At 38.3% G+C, this 13,360-nt stretch overlaps 1 protein-coding gene across 50 annotated transcripts in view; it reads right to left on the reverse strand.

The window, feature by feature from the left end:
• Positions 1 to 1,655: 1,655 nt before the first annotated feature.
• EPB41L2 (erythrocyte membrane protein band 4.1 like 2) overlaps positions 1,656 to 13,360 on the reverse strand; it is a 210,971-nt gene continuing 199,266 nt past the window's right edge. For all 50 annotated transcript variants that reach the window (XM_086316523.1, XM_086316516.1, XM_086316521.1 and 47 more), the window contains one exon: positions 1,656 to 2,916. The gene's annotated coding sequence lies outside the window, so the exon portion shown is untranslated. The remainder of the gene's footprint in view (positions 2,917 to 13,360) is intronic.

A 13,360-nucleotide genomic window follows, 5' to 3' on the forward strand; every position in this document is an offset into this window, starting at 1 on the left:
CACAACTCACTCCTCCCTATCCCCATATTATTTTGAATTCTCAGATAATTATATGATGTTTCACAGACATCATACAATTTTATCCATAAGTAAGGGGAAAACTTAAAAGTCCACCCTGGGCAGTAGTTATGCTACTTTGCCTTATGACTGGGGTCCTGGTGATGATCACTCCATGAACTGTGGTCTATGCAGTGAGGAATGCTGTGCGCATCACAAAGGGAAACAGAAACTACTCACAACAGCGATGTGCCCAAAATTCACCAGCTCTCTGCTGTTTTTAAACAAGATCATTTCCCATCCTGCTGTGGCCTGTGGAATATGCATTATTCTGTTTCCTGTGTTCCACACAAGATCACTGGAAGGTGCATGTGATAGAGTCATAAAAACCCTATATAACTAAAAGGAATTATTGCTTGTCACCCTCAAATTATATTGCTTTTTGACTTAAGATAAACAATTAGCACCTGGATGTCTCATAGCAATGAACCCTGTTGACCTACATTCTTATTCTACCTCTTGGGATTTTAGAAGCTCAGTTCACACAATGAAATTTTAACATTCTGAGAATTATTTTGCAAGAAACACAAAATACTAAAATAGAAGGTCTTGCTGCCATCATCACAGGTGGCATGATCAACATGATTCCCAGATGCTTCTTGGGTACCAAGCCCCCACAGATATTCCGAATATCTCTGGGACCCCAAACTCTGTCCTTGCCACCTGCTAAAACTGAGCCCTGACTGAACATGGCATTTCTGGAGCTGCCAGAGACATACTTAGTCTCCTATCACTGTAGCTATCATTAGAAATTTAGAAGGATGTGGTTCTCAAAAAAACTCTGGCAAGTTCAACCTCTGCTTTAAATAAAAATGCTACATATACATACTTTCTGATGCAAATTATATTTACAGAGTCGTATTTGGTTCCATTATATCTCTATGGCTTGGCTTGCTGAGACAGGTTTCCCCAGAGAGGAGGAGTTGTTTATGTAAAAATTCTAGAGAAAGCAAGAAAGATCTTTCACAAGGTGAGAGAGAATTCCGTGGGAACTGATCCCAAAGAAGACAGCCACGCAAATTATATTTAACACGCTCACTTTAAGTAACTAGGGACAGACATTCTTCAGAGTATTTTGAATGAAATATACCATACTCTGTTGGTCATTTGCTGTATAATGCTTTTAACATTTGAAAGAAAATGAGTCTGGGCAAAAGCTTCACAGTGAACCATCCTGCTCAGACACGGGTGCAGCCCTCGGCAGAGCCCGTTCTGCCTGATGCATTAAGGGTCAGTGGACTGTTAAGCAAAACTGAAGCAGAGGACCAGATTTTAGACGGTGCAGCTAAAACATTTCCTGAAACAAAACAAAAAATACACAAAGAAAACAAGCAAAAATATGCCTTGGAGAACTTGTACAAGCTGGGGGTGGATTATGTAACCAGGCAGAAGGAATGGGCATTCTAAAGAGTAGATTTACAAACATTTGACATTGTTTTAGCCATTTGAAATTGGTGAAGCTGGCAGCAGCATGAAATTATAAAATATCTGAATAACAGATTTAAAAAATGCTACATCCCACAAAATACTAGAACCTCTGACTGACAGGAGGACTCGAGCTTATTTTTTAAAACCTTCATAAAAAGAGAAGTGATAAGTTTAGAGAATAAACAAACTTTATTTTATAACAGTATTACAGAAAGCAAAATATCATTTAATACAACTTGAAGCTTCTAGAAATCTAATCTGGCATCATAACTATACATGGGGGCAAAGCAAAGGAAAGAATGTTCAATACAGTTAATACGTCCCTATCAGGTCTCTGGCATCGGCTTTACTGGTGTAACTTTCTTACAACTGTCAAAAAAAAACCCCACCATGGCCCTACTCCTCCATCCCAGCATCCTCACACCTGTGAATCATCACGCTATCTGAAAGAGATAACACCTGCTTGATAAACAAAAGGTCAGTTTTTACATGGAGACAAGGGGGTTTAATACAAAGCCAAGTGTTCTACACAAGTGTTCAAATAATAGAAAGTATGGAAATTTGGACATGTTAAGAAAGAAAGCACTAAGGTTTTTAAGCTGCCTGAATATTTTAGTAGGAGGGAAGAAATCACTCTCTCTCCCCTCCTGTTTCTGGAATGCTGCCGAAGAGCCCGTGTCTGAGGAGGATCGGCACTGTGGTGCGACAGGGTCTCTGAACACAGTGCGTGGTCAGTGAACTTCATCGTAGTTCTCCAGTCTGCAGATTCCTGGACTTTCTGCTCCAAAGTAAAAAGTCACAGGACTGGAAAGTCAAAAGGGTTCATCATCAAAAAATAGCCCCAGTGAAATTTTCAAAACATTAGAAAATTTTCATAATGTAAGAAACACTTTTAAATCTGCATTAACGTTTTCTCATACAGTGTATTTACCGCAAACTGAAAACTCTGTAAATATTGACTTCTAAGAACCCAATGGGAAGCATCCGGAAGAAGGAAAGCCACTATCAAAATTAGTCACAGAGTCTCCTTTCCGCACAACAGCACCTGTTCCAGTGAACAGCACCTACCAGCTGTGGCTGGCTTTGTTCACTATCATTTGATCAAAATGAGTCACAAAAAGCAGGTAGTTGTACACAAAGTAAACAGGAAACAAAAAACAAAACTCTCTAACTGAAAAAAAAAAAAAGGAAAGAAAAGAAATAATATTTAGAAGTGGTTATAAAACAAAACAATATATTAAAATGCAAGGGAATGGTATAGACCAGAGCTGTTAAGGTAAGGTTTGGTGTTGGCATTTTAATTCTTCAGGCTTCTGGCCATTGTAACCAGTCGTAGTATAAATTCGCTGGAGCAGTGGTGTGGCATTAAGACTTGGAATGGTCAAAATTCTTCAGGTTCACAAAGTTGAATGTTGTCTATAAAATGAATTTCTAGAAGGAAAATAAAAGAGAAAGAGAAGGCTTAAATATTCCAAAGACAGAGGCTTGGGGAAAAAATGTAAGATTCATTAAATTCCAAATGAAGTAACCAGACAATTCCTATCTGCCTGGTTCTATAGTAAATAGTACTTTACCGGAAGATAAGTATGAGACTCTGATTCGCTCTTGAGGGCCTTAAAATATCTGGAGGATTGACAAGCATGCTGGAAACTACTTGAGAAGTTGCCCAAGAACTCAACGTTGACCATTCTATAGTTGTTTGGCGTTTGAAGCAAATTGGAAAGGTGAAAAAGCTCTATAAATTGGTGCCTCATGAGCTGACCAAAAATCAACAAAATCGTCATTTTGAAGTGTTGTCTTAATTCTGTGCAACTGCAATGAACCATGTCTCAATCCAGTTGTGAGATGAGATGAAAAGTGGATTGTATACCACTACTAGCTACTACTACCTCAGTGGCTGGACAGAGAAGAAGCTGCAAAGCACTTCCCAAAAAGCCAAACTTGCACCCCCCAAAAAGGTCATGGTCATTGTTTAGTGGTCTGCTGCCAGGCTGATCCACTACAGCTTTTTGAATCCTAGTAAAACCATTACATCTGAGAAATATGCTCAGCAAATTGATGAGATGAACCAAAAAGGGCAATGCCCGCAGCCAGCATTGGTCAACAGAATAGGCCCAATTCTTCTCTACTACAATGCCCAACCATACATCACACAACCAGTGCTTCAAAAGTTGAACGAATTGGCCTACCAAGTTCTGCCTCATCTGCCATATTCACCTGACCTCTTGCCAACTGACTACCACGTTTTCAAGTCTCTTGACAACTTTTTGCAGGGAAAATGCTTCCACAACTAGGATACCGAAAATGATTTCCAAGAGTTTGTAGAATCCAAAGGCACGGATTTTTATGCTATAGGAATAAACAATCTTATTTCTCATTGGCAAAAATGTGTTGATTGTAATGGTTCCTTTTTTGATTAATAAAGATGTGTTTCAGCCTAGTTATAACAATTTAAAATTCAGGGCCTGAAACCACATATTACTTTTGCACCAACATAACAGTTGAGTATACAGATTATGGGGTGGAGGACAGGAATGAATGAGGTGGGCGGTGGGTGGGGGAGACAGGACAATGGAGAAATGGAAGTGATGGAGGCTAAGCATTGGTATGGTGAGTAATCAAAGGCAAGAAAAAAACATGAGATCTACTTTTTTAATAACAGACTGAGAAGTATGAGCTTGATTTACTGGGTTGGTGGCAAAGTTAGTTTGGGTTTTTCCAAAAAGGTACTTTGTGGCCAATACAATAAAACATAAAAATAATGAATTCAGAAACAGCACTCAGACAAAAAATAAAAAACAGTCAACTGTCCATCTACTGCAATGACTTCAGTATGAGTCAGGGAACCAGAAGAGGAGGAGCTTGGATCTGACTGCAGACACCAGAGGAGACTAACAGGTGTGGAATCTGGGACCTCAAAAATGGGAGGATGAGAGGCCTGGAGCCTGGGCGAGGTCATAGGATTAGGGATGTAGATCCGCAAGTTGGCACCAACGGACGCACGAGACCAACAGACGGAACTAGTCTCACGTGAGCATGTCTTGAGGAAGCCAACTATCAGAGGCAGGTAGGTAGGAGAGTGGGCTAAAATAGAAGTGGACAGGGAGGCAGACAAAATGTAAGGATGGTGCATTGTCTCTACAAGAGAAAGGAGTTTTAAGAAGGCAATTGTTTCACTTTCTATTTCAGCTTGGTTGAAATTTTTCGCAAATGGTAGGTGATTGGAGAGGGCAGTGGAGAGCAGTAATTAATGTCCTTTCCAAGCGGCATTGGTCCAAAGTCAATTAAATTGTACATTCTTTTGATTAGATAAAATTGCCTTGTTTAATGAAAAAATTCCCCACCAATTAGATTTATCACAGATATTAGTATAGCCTCTTGATTATTCAGGACAGATTGCCTAATCGAATTCACTGTTTCCCACCTTGCTGTCTGCTCTAGGCTATTTCATTACTCAATAGGACTTCTGCTCAATTCTAGGCAGGGGAAAAAAAAATCAATGGAGAAAACAGTCTTCTTTTTTTTTAGGTTAGTAATCATGAACAGAAATGTGGGGGGCGGTAAAGGGGTCAGCTAAAACTACCAATCAAACTTATTAGAGCGTAATGTGACCTTTAGTTGTGCGGTTTGTCTATTCCTATTTTTTTTTTTTTTTTGAGAGCTTGTAACTCTGTTTTGATAGTGAACATGTATCATTTGTTGAACACAACTTCCACTCTGCCTAGCTTATGTTACAGAAAATGAACCCCTGACTGGACACTACTTGGAAATCTTCATAAAGAATGAGAAGTAGTATTGTATTCTCCACTTCCTTCACACATTTCCAGGACACTTTATTTCACTGAATCTGTTTTCACCAAAGATTAAATTTTTAATTTGTAAAAGAAAGCTAAAATTAAGTCTGCTTCAGTCATTAGCAGACAAATAAGAATCTAGGAATATGGAGAAACTGCATCAAAGAGATCTTGGTTTCAAAGAGCTTCAACATTTCTTAAAATATATGTAGATAAAATTAGTTACCCATGTAAATCCAAATATCATGTACTTTCATTTATTCACAATCAAACCATTAGAAAGTAAAATAAATCCATTTTTTTCTGGTTAATAAGTATTACAAATGACAGCCTTAATGTACTCTTAGTGTTCCCAACAACTTTCAGAATCAAAGAAAATTATTTTTATTGTAATTTTAATGTTCACTATATTTTTTTCTCATTCTTTAAAAAACTATAAATTGAGTAACTGAGTTAATTAGATATTCAATGTATCAGAACATCCCAGTTCCTTACTGTTCCGGATGAACAGGAAGTAATTCATTTACACATTCATCTATCTTTTTAATAATTTTATTTATTCATTTTTGCTGGGTCCTTGTTGCTGCTTCTCATTGCAGTGGCTCCTCTTATTGTGGAGTGTGGGCTCTTGGGCACTTGTGACTCCTGGGCTCTAGAGCACAGGTTCAATGGCTGTGGTGCACTGGGGCTTAGCTGCTCCATGGCATGTGGGATCTTCCCAGATCAGGGATCAAATCTGTATCTCTTGCACTGGCAGGTGACTTCTTTACCACTGAGCCCACCAGGGAAGCCCTTGTTTATCCTTTTTTATTGTGTTTTGCATTTAAACACAAGAGAAATATATTCCCAAGTACTGAACATCCAGCTATTGAGCTGGGAAGGAGGAAAGGTGGGGATCACCAACGCCATTAATACACAAGCATCTGACATTTAAATTTTTTCTGTCTTTTTAGCAGGGGGGAAAAAAATATCATATTATTTAGCCATTTTAAGCAAACTACATTTTGGGTCTAAATAATTTATTACATAGCCCAATCAATCTGAAACTAGGCATGGTTCTTCATGAAAACCTGTACAAGTTTTAAAAGCTTTCTTAATTTCGACTACCTCACAGACACAGAATTCTGGTTGTCAATGCAAACTGACACACATTAATTACAGCATTAATTCAACCCGCTTTCACTTTTTGACAGTGTCATAACATTCACCTTGAGTTTGGATGTGGTTCTAACAGTTAAGTATGAGCTATACTTTATGTATTTGAATTTTGGTCAAGTAAAAACAAAAAACCAAACTGCTATTTCCTTGCTTCAGTTTCCCACCCCTGGACTATACAATGTCAGTGAACATGTCTAAGTCACATTCCCTAGCCTGTGTCCCCCTCTATCAGGCAATGAGAGAATAGATCAATACAGCCTTTTCACCTGATTACAGGTCTAATTCTGCATCTCAATTTTTCAAGCATACACACTGGTTGCCTACTTTACCTTAAGTCTTCATGTAGGGTCCAGAGAATTCTTAAATTTATCTTTCTCAGTGTGCCTGATGAGTGTGGGCAATCAGTCAAGCATGGTGCTACAAAATTATCTGAAAAGCACAAACTTAAGAGTTTCCAGAGACGGGGGTTCACATGGCCTCAATCTTGAGCACGTTCTACTCCAGAAATGGATTCAGTACATAGCAAATATGCACTTTAAAAAGATCATCCTAAATGATGGGCAGTAAAGCACTCATCCAGAGGGGAGTCTTAATAAAAATGCAAAACTGTGGCTTTTATATAACACAAAATAATGCAAGAAAATATAAAACCTTTCAGGATAATGATGATTCAATTATTATACCATAGGGCAGTAATACAGCTGAGATTTTAAAAACATGAGTAAATTATTTCTGTAAGGTACATGCAACTATTTCAATAAAAATGAGGTGCATGTACTCAAGTGTGAAACAGTTTTAAATATGATAGTTTATGAATTTCAGTTATTTCTAAAGTTTCATTTTAGTCTTCCTTGGCTCTCAATTTGCATTTTTAAATTTTAAAACAGAATTTTCATTGTAAGACTATAAAACCCTAGAGCCAAAAAACACAAGTATGATAGATAATCTATTTGGTTAGACCAAGAAATAGTCAATTCTTACAATGCTTGTATTATCACTATAATTTAGACCCGCCAGTTCTCAAAGTGTGGTCTGTAGACCTTGGGGGTCACCATGATTCTTTCAGAGGGTTATAAAATCAAAGCTATTTCATAATCATCCTAAGACACTATTTGCCCCTTTCACGGTGTGAACACCTCCACTGATGATGCAGAAACAATGGTGAGTAAACCTGCCGACATCTTAACACAGGTCAAGGGAGTGACACCAAACTGTACCCAAAGTCACTGCATTCTTTACCACCAAGCATTCACAGTGAAATAAAAAGCAAGCCAGTCAGTTTCTCTCAAGGTTGTCCTTGGTGAAACGGGAAAAAAATATCATTTTTTCTTACATCTCCACCCGAGAGTACATCTTTTTAATATTCTGTGTGATGAAATGGGAAGTACACATAATACATTCCCTCTGCATACAAACGTGCAGCGGATGTCGAGAAGGAAACTGAATTCATATGAATGCATGAACTGTGAGCAGAAACCACTCTGGCATTGGATTTCTGGCCCGTGTTTGCTTGAAAATGAGATGAGCCTGTCACTTCAAGAAAAACAGTTGACAGAACTTGATACCAATGATAAAATTCAAGTTTTCACGTGAAAATGATAATTTTGGAAAACTGTATTTTGGGCCCCTTGAGCTTGATAGCTTCTCTACATTTAAAGACTCTTCTAATGAGATCAGCGGCAACCACAGATCTTTTTACTGTCTTAATCATTTTGCCTTTTCCAGGATGGCATATAGTTAGAATCATACAGTCGGAGAAGGCAATAGCACCCCACTCCAGTACTCTTGCCTGGAAAATCCCATGGACGGAGGAGCCTGGTGGGCTGCAGTCCATGGGGTCGCTAAGAGTCGGAGATGACTGAGCAACTTTACTTTCACTTTTCCCTTTCATGCATTGGAGAAGGAAATGGCAACCCACTCCAATGTTCTTGCCTGGAGAATCCCAGGGATGGGGTAGCCTGGTGGGCTGCTCTCTATGGGGTCGCACAGAGTCTGACACAACTGAAGCGACTTAGCAGCAGCAGCAGAATCATACAGTACATGGTACCTTCTCAGACAGGCTTCTTTCACTAGGTGATTATTTTTAACTTAATATTTTGAAAACTATTTGATTTGTGAATGGCAAATTTTAATCAATAAAATTCACATAAAACACTCTTTGGACTACTTTAATAATTTTTGTGTGTTCCCGAGACCTTTGCTTGAGAACTACATCTATGGAATCTGCTTCCTGACCTACTGCTGTTTCCTCCTCTCACAGATATTTGTGTGACTGCTGAACAGAGAAGGAAAAATGAAATCTAGTGTCTTTTCCTTTTCAGTCAAAGGGTGCAAAATACCTCTTCCACAAATAATTTGCATCTTTTGGTTTGCCTGAATACATTAATGCTGTGTGAAGGCCACTTTTCTCATGAGGCTCGCATGAGGGTTTTCTTCAAAGCTAACAGTAATCTTCTGTTAGAGCCTTTATGCACATTCCAGTCACTCTCCCTAAAGAATTACTACACATGGCAATTGTGGAATATCCTCTCAAATGAAAGCAACATCAATTCTACCTCATTTCTAAACATAATTATTCTATAAAATCTATAAAAGTTTTACTTGTGCACTTAGCTACATATTGTAGCTGCAGCCTCAAAGAAATTCTGTCCAAAATATATTTTTCTAAAATGAGGTATGCTTCAATTACTGAATCAGCCAAAAGTTCATTCAGGTTTTCCTATGACATCTTACGGAAAAACTCAAACAAATTTTTTGGTCAATGCAATCCACTGGTGGGAGTCTATACTTCAAAGATTCCCATGGTGAATCCCTCAGAGCACAGCAATATGCAGTGTGGAGTCAAACTGACTGAAGATCAGCTCTGGCTTTGCCAGGCATCGACGGTATGACTGGGTGAGGGACAACCTCTTTAGGCCTTAGTGTCATCATCTACATCCAAGTGACTGTAAGAACTAACTGAAATGATACATGGTAAAGTCCTTCAATAAAGCTCAGCATAGAGTAGGCCCTCAGTAAATGTGAGCTAATAATATTACTATGGATTTTCACATATATCTTATTTCTGGTTTTACTTTCAAACTTAATTCAATTCTACTTTTTTTTTAATATAAATTTATTTATTTTAATTGGAGGCTAATTACTTTACAATATTGTATTGGTTTTGTCATACATCAACATGAATCCACCACAGACATACACGTGTTCCCCATCCTGAACCCTCCTCCCTCCTCCCTCCCTGTACCATCCCTCTGGGTCGTCCCAGTGTACCAGCCCAAACCAACCAGTATCATGCATCGAACCTGGACTGGTGATTCGTTTCATATATGATATTATACATGTTTCAATGTCATTCTCCCAAATCATCCCACCCTCACCCTCTCCCACAGAGTCCAAAAGACTGTTCTATACATCTGTGTCTCTTTTGCTCTCTCGCATACAGGGTTATTGTTACCATCTTTCTAAATTCCATATATATGCATTAGTATACTGTATTGGTGTTTTTCTTTCTGGCTTACTTCACTCTGTATAATAGGCTCCAGTTTCATCCACCTCATTGGAACTGATTCAAATGTATTCTTTTTAATGGCTGATTAATACTCCATTGTGTATATGTACCACAGCTTTCTTATCCATTAATCTGCTGATGGACCTCTAGGTTGCTTCCATGTCCTGGCTATTATAAACAGTGCTGCGATGAACATTGGGGTACACGTGTCTCTTTCCCTTCTGGTTTCCTCAGTGTGTATGCCCAGCAGTGGGACTGCTGGGTCATAAGGCAGTTCTATTTCCAGTTTTTTAAGGAATCTCCACACTGTTCTCCATAGTGACTGTACTAGTTTGCATTCCCACCAACAGTGTAAGAGGGTTCCCTTTTCTCCACACCCTCTCCAGCATTTATTGCTTACAGACTTTTGGATAGCAGCCATTCTGACTGGTGTGAAATGGTACCTCATTGTGATTTTGATTTGCATTTCTCTGATAATGAGTGATGTTGAACATCTTTTCATATGTTTGTTAGCCATCTGTATGTCTTCTTTGGAGAAATGTCTATTTAGTTCTTTGGCCCATTTTTTGATTGCGTCGTTTATTTTTCTGGAATTGAGCTGCAGGAGTTGCTTGTATATTTTTGAGATTAGTTGTTTGTCAGTTGCTTCATTTGCTATTATTTTCTCCCATTCTGAAGGCTGCCTTTTCACCTTGCTAATAGTTTCCTTTGTTGTTCAGAAGCTTTTAAGTTTAATTAGGTCCCATTTGTTTATTTTTGCTTTTATTTCCAATATTCTGGGAGGTGGGTCATAGAGGATCCTGCTGTGATTTATGTTGGAGAGTGTTTTGCCTATGTTCTCCTCTAGGAGTTTTATAGTTTCTAGTCTTACGTTTAGGTCTTTAATCCATTTTGAGTTTATTTTTGTATATGGTGTTAGAAAGTGTTCTAGTTTCATTCTTTTACAAGTGGTTGACCAGTTTTCCCAGCACCACTTGTTAAAGAGATTGTCTTTAATCCATTGTATATTCTTGCCTTTGTCAAAAATAAGGTGTCCATATGTGCATGGATTTATCTCTGGGCTTTCTATTTTGTTCCATTGATCTATATTTCTGTCTTTGTGCCAGTACCATACTGTCTTGATGACTGTGGCTTTGTAGTAGAGCCTGAAGTCAGGTAGGTTGATTCCTCCAGTTCCATTCTTCTTTCTCAAGATTGCTTTGGCTATTCGAGGTTTTTTGTATTCTACTCTTAAAGACAGATGTCCAGTTCTGTTTTTCCATTAATAATTGCCTGAACCAATATAATGATTTCTTTACAGAATATTTCATTCAGTCAAATATTCATTCAATCTAATCCTGCACACCACTGATAAAGGATGGTGCTAAAAATGCTCTTCTTCTTTGCAAACGACCAACAGAGCAAAGTCTAAACTAAGATACTCACGTGTAGTACCCTTGTCATTTGCCTTTGACAATCTGTCCAGCCCCTGCTGGGAACTCAACCCCCAGCCACAATGCAGGATCTGCTTATCCTGATGTCTGGCCCATGGTTTTCCTACGTGCTCTTTCCTCTCTGCCCAATACGTGTGCCAATCGTCCCCACACTCAGCACATAGGAAGTGTCCCGCTGCCTTCAGGGGGAGGTCTTCCCTGACCTGCCAGTCAGAAACAGTTTCTCCTGTCAACTTTCACAGCCCTTTCTCAAGGCTTCTCTTAAAACACTTTTTTTTTTTTTTATCATGTATGTTATTTGCCTACTTGTTCCTATGCGTTTACTTTTCTCACAACTATTACAGTCCCTTGAATGTGGTATGTTCCCAATATACATTAATGAATCCATGAATGAAGTAACAGGGACTAACCCACAAGGCAAGGCTGAAAGGCAAGAGCTTGGGAGGGAAAACACAAACAGAATGGTATTATATCTCCGGGAACAAAGCATTACTGGCCTGTCCTCACCATCAGTTTCATCTGCTGACTTAAGTGGAAAAATTTCAGGCTCATTTTCCTGCTCTCTTTTGTTGAATAACTACTTCTGAAATATCCCAGGAGGACTCTCAGTTCTTTAAAAAATGGTGTTCCTGAATCTCTGAAGCTTTGACAAAGATTTCTAAGAGTAGTTAGTATTTGGCCCTAAAGGGAGAGGCAGGTCTTTTGGTTCACTCTGCCGACTTCAAATCTTGTAAGAACTTGATTTGAAAGCATTCCACAAAATCTTAAAGCTTCTTTTAAATAACAAGTGGACTATGGTAAGGTTACATCAATATTGTCAATCATAGGTTCACAAGTGGGGATGAGAAAAATTTCTCTAATCAAATCAAACAAAATAAAAGTTGTACTTAAAAAAAAACCGTAACAAAACTCTTTTATTGTTTAGAAAAACAGTTTTGAAATATATATGACTAAAACTCACTCAGTATTTGTTTTGTATTTTCCTTAAATAGGAAAGTTAATGGGAATCAAAAGAATTCATCTCCAGACTCAACTCCCTCATTTACTAACATTCTTTTTTTTTTTTTACCTTTTCAGCATTCCGTCTGTTATTTTACACTTACAGGACAGCTCAATTGGGAATAGCCACATTTCAAATGCTCAAGAGCCACATGTGCCCTAGCAGACAGAACAAGACCAGATTCTCATTTTGCTCTAATGCTAATAACTAAAGTATTTTGATGTATGACAGTAAAATAAATGTAGGGCCAACATGTCCTGGGAATATAATCCTCATGAACACAGGAATATCTTAAGAACATACAGAGACTTATTAATTTATCCCCCCAGCAAAATTCCCTCCTAAGCCACCCACAAAATTACATTAAAATTTAAAATTACTATTTAAAAACTAGTATCTGGGATGTCTAACATTAGACAAATGAAAATATACTCAGCTCTACACATGATGGTATTTTATGATTCTTGCCTAGAACTGACCTATGACAAATTACTTCAATCTCTAGGGTTGTGGGGGAAAAGAAGATGCTCTATGTGAAGTTTTAGATTAAATATTCTTTTAATTTCTATCCTCTACAATACACCCCTGCACTAGGGTATAATAAAGTCACCACCTCCATATTTCTCAAAGGCTGGGTTGGGGGTGGGTAACATCTAAGTAGGGAGACAGGTACCAGGACCCCAAAATGAAGAGATGGGAAGGAGACCTGGAGGGCTTGTCCTCCCCCTAAAGTGGCAGCACCTACTGAGCCACTGTGGCCTTGAGAGAAAGCAGGCTCTGATGTTTTTAGAATCACTGGGTATCTTCCCATTTTAAGCATCAATAATTCAAGTTCTATAACATGCTAAACATTCAAGTTTGTTTGGGATGAAAAACAAACCAAAACTCTGGATATGGTCTGTGTGTCTCCAATTTGTTAATTTTGTCTTGTCCTCACCCTCTCTTTTTAGAGCCATTTAAAATTCTCAATTATAATGAAAAA

Source organism: Bos grunniens, chromosome 9 (assembly GCF_055505025.1).
Source record: "Bos grunniens cultivar Pamir isolate PY7600 chromosome 9, Bosgru_T2T1.0, whole genome shotgun sequence".
Lineage (NCBI taxonomy): Eukaryota > Metazoa > Chordata > Mammalia > Artiodactyla > Bovidae > Bos > Bos grunniens.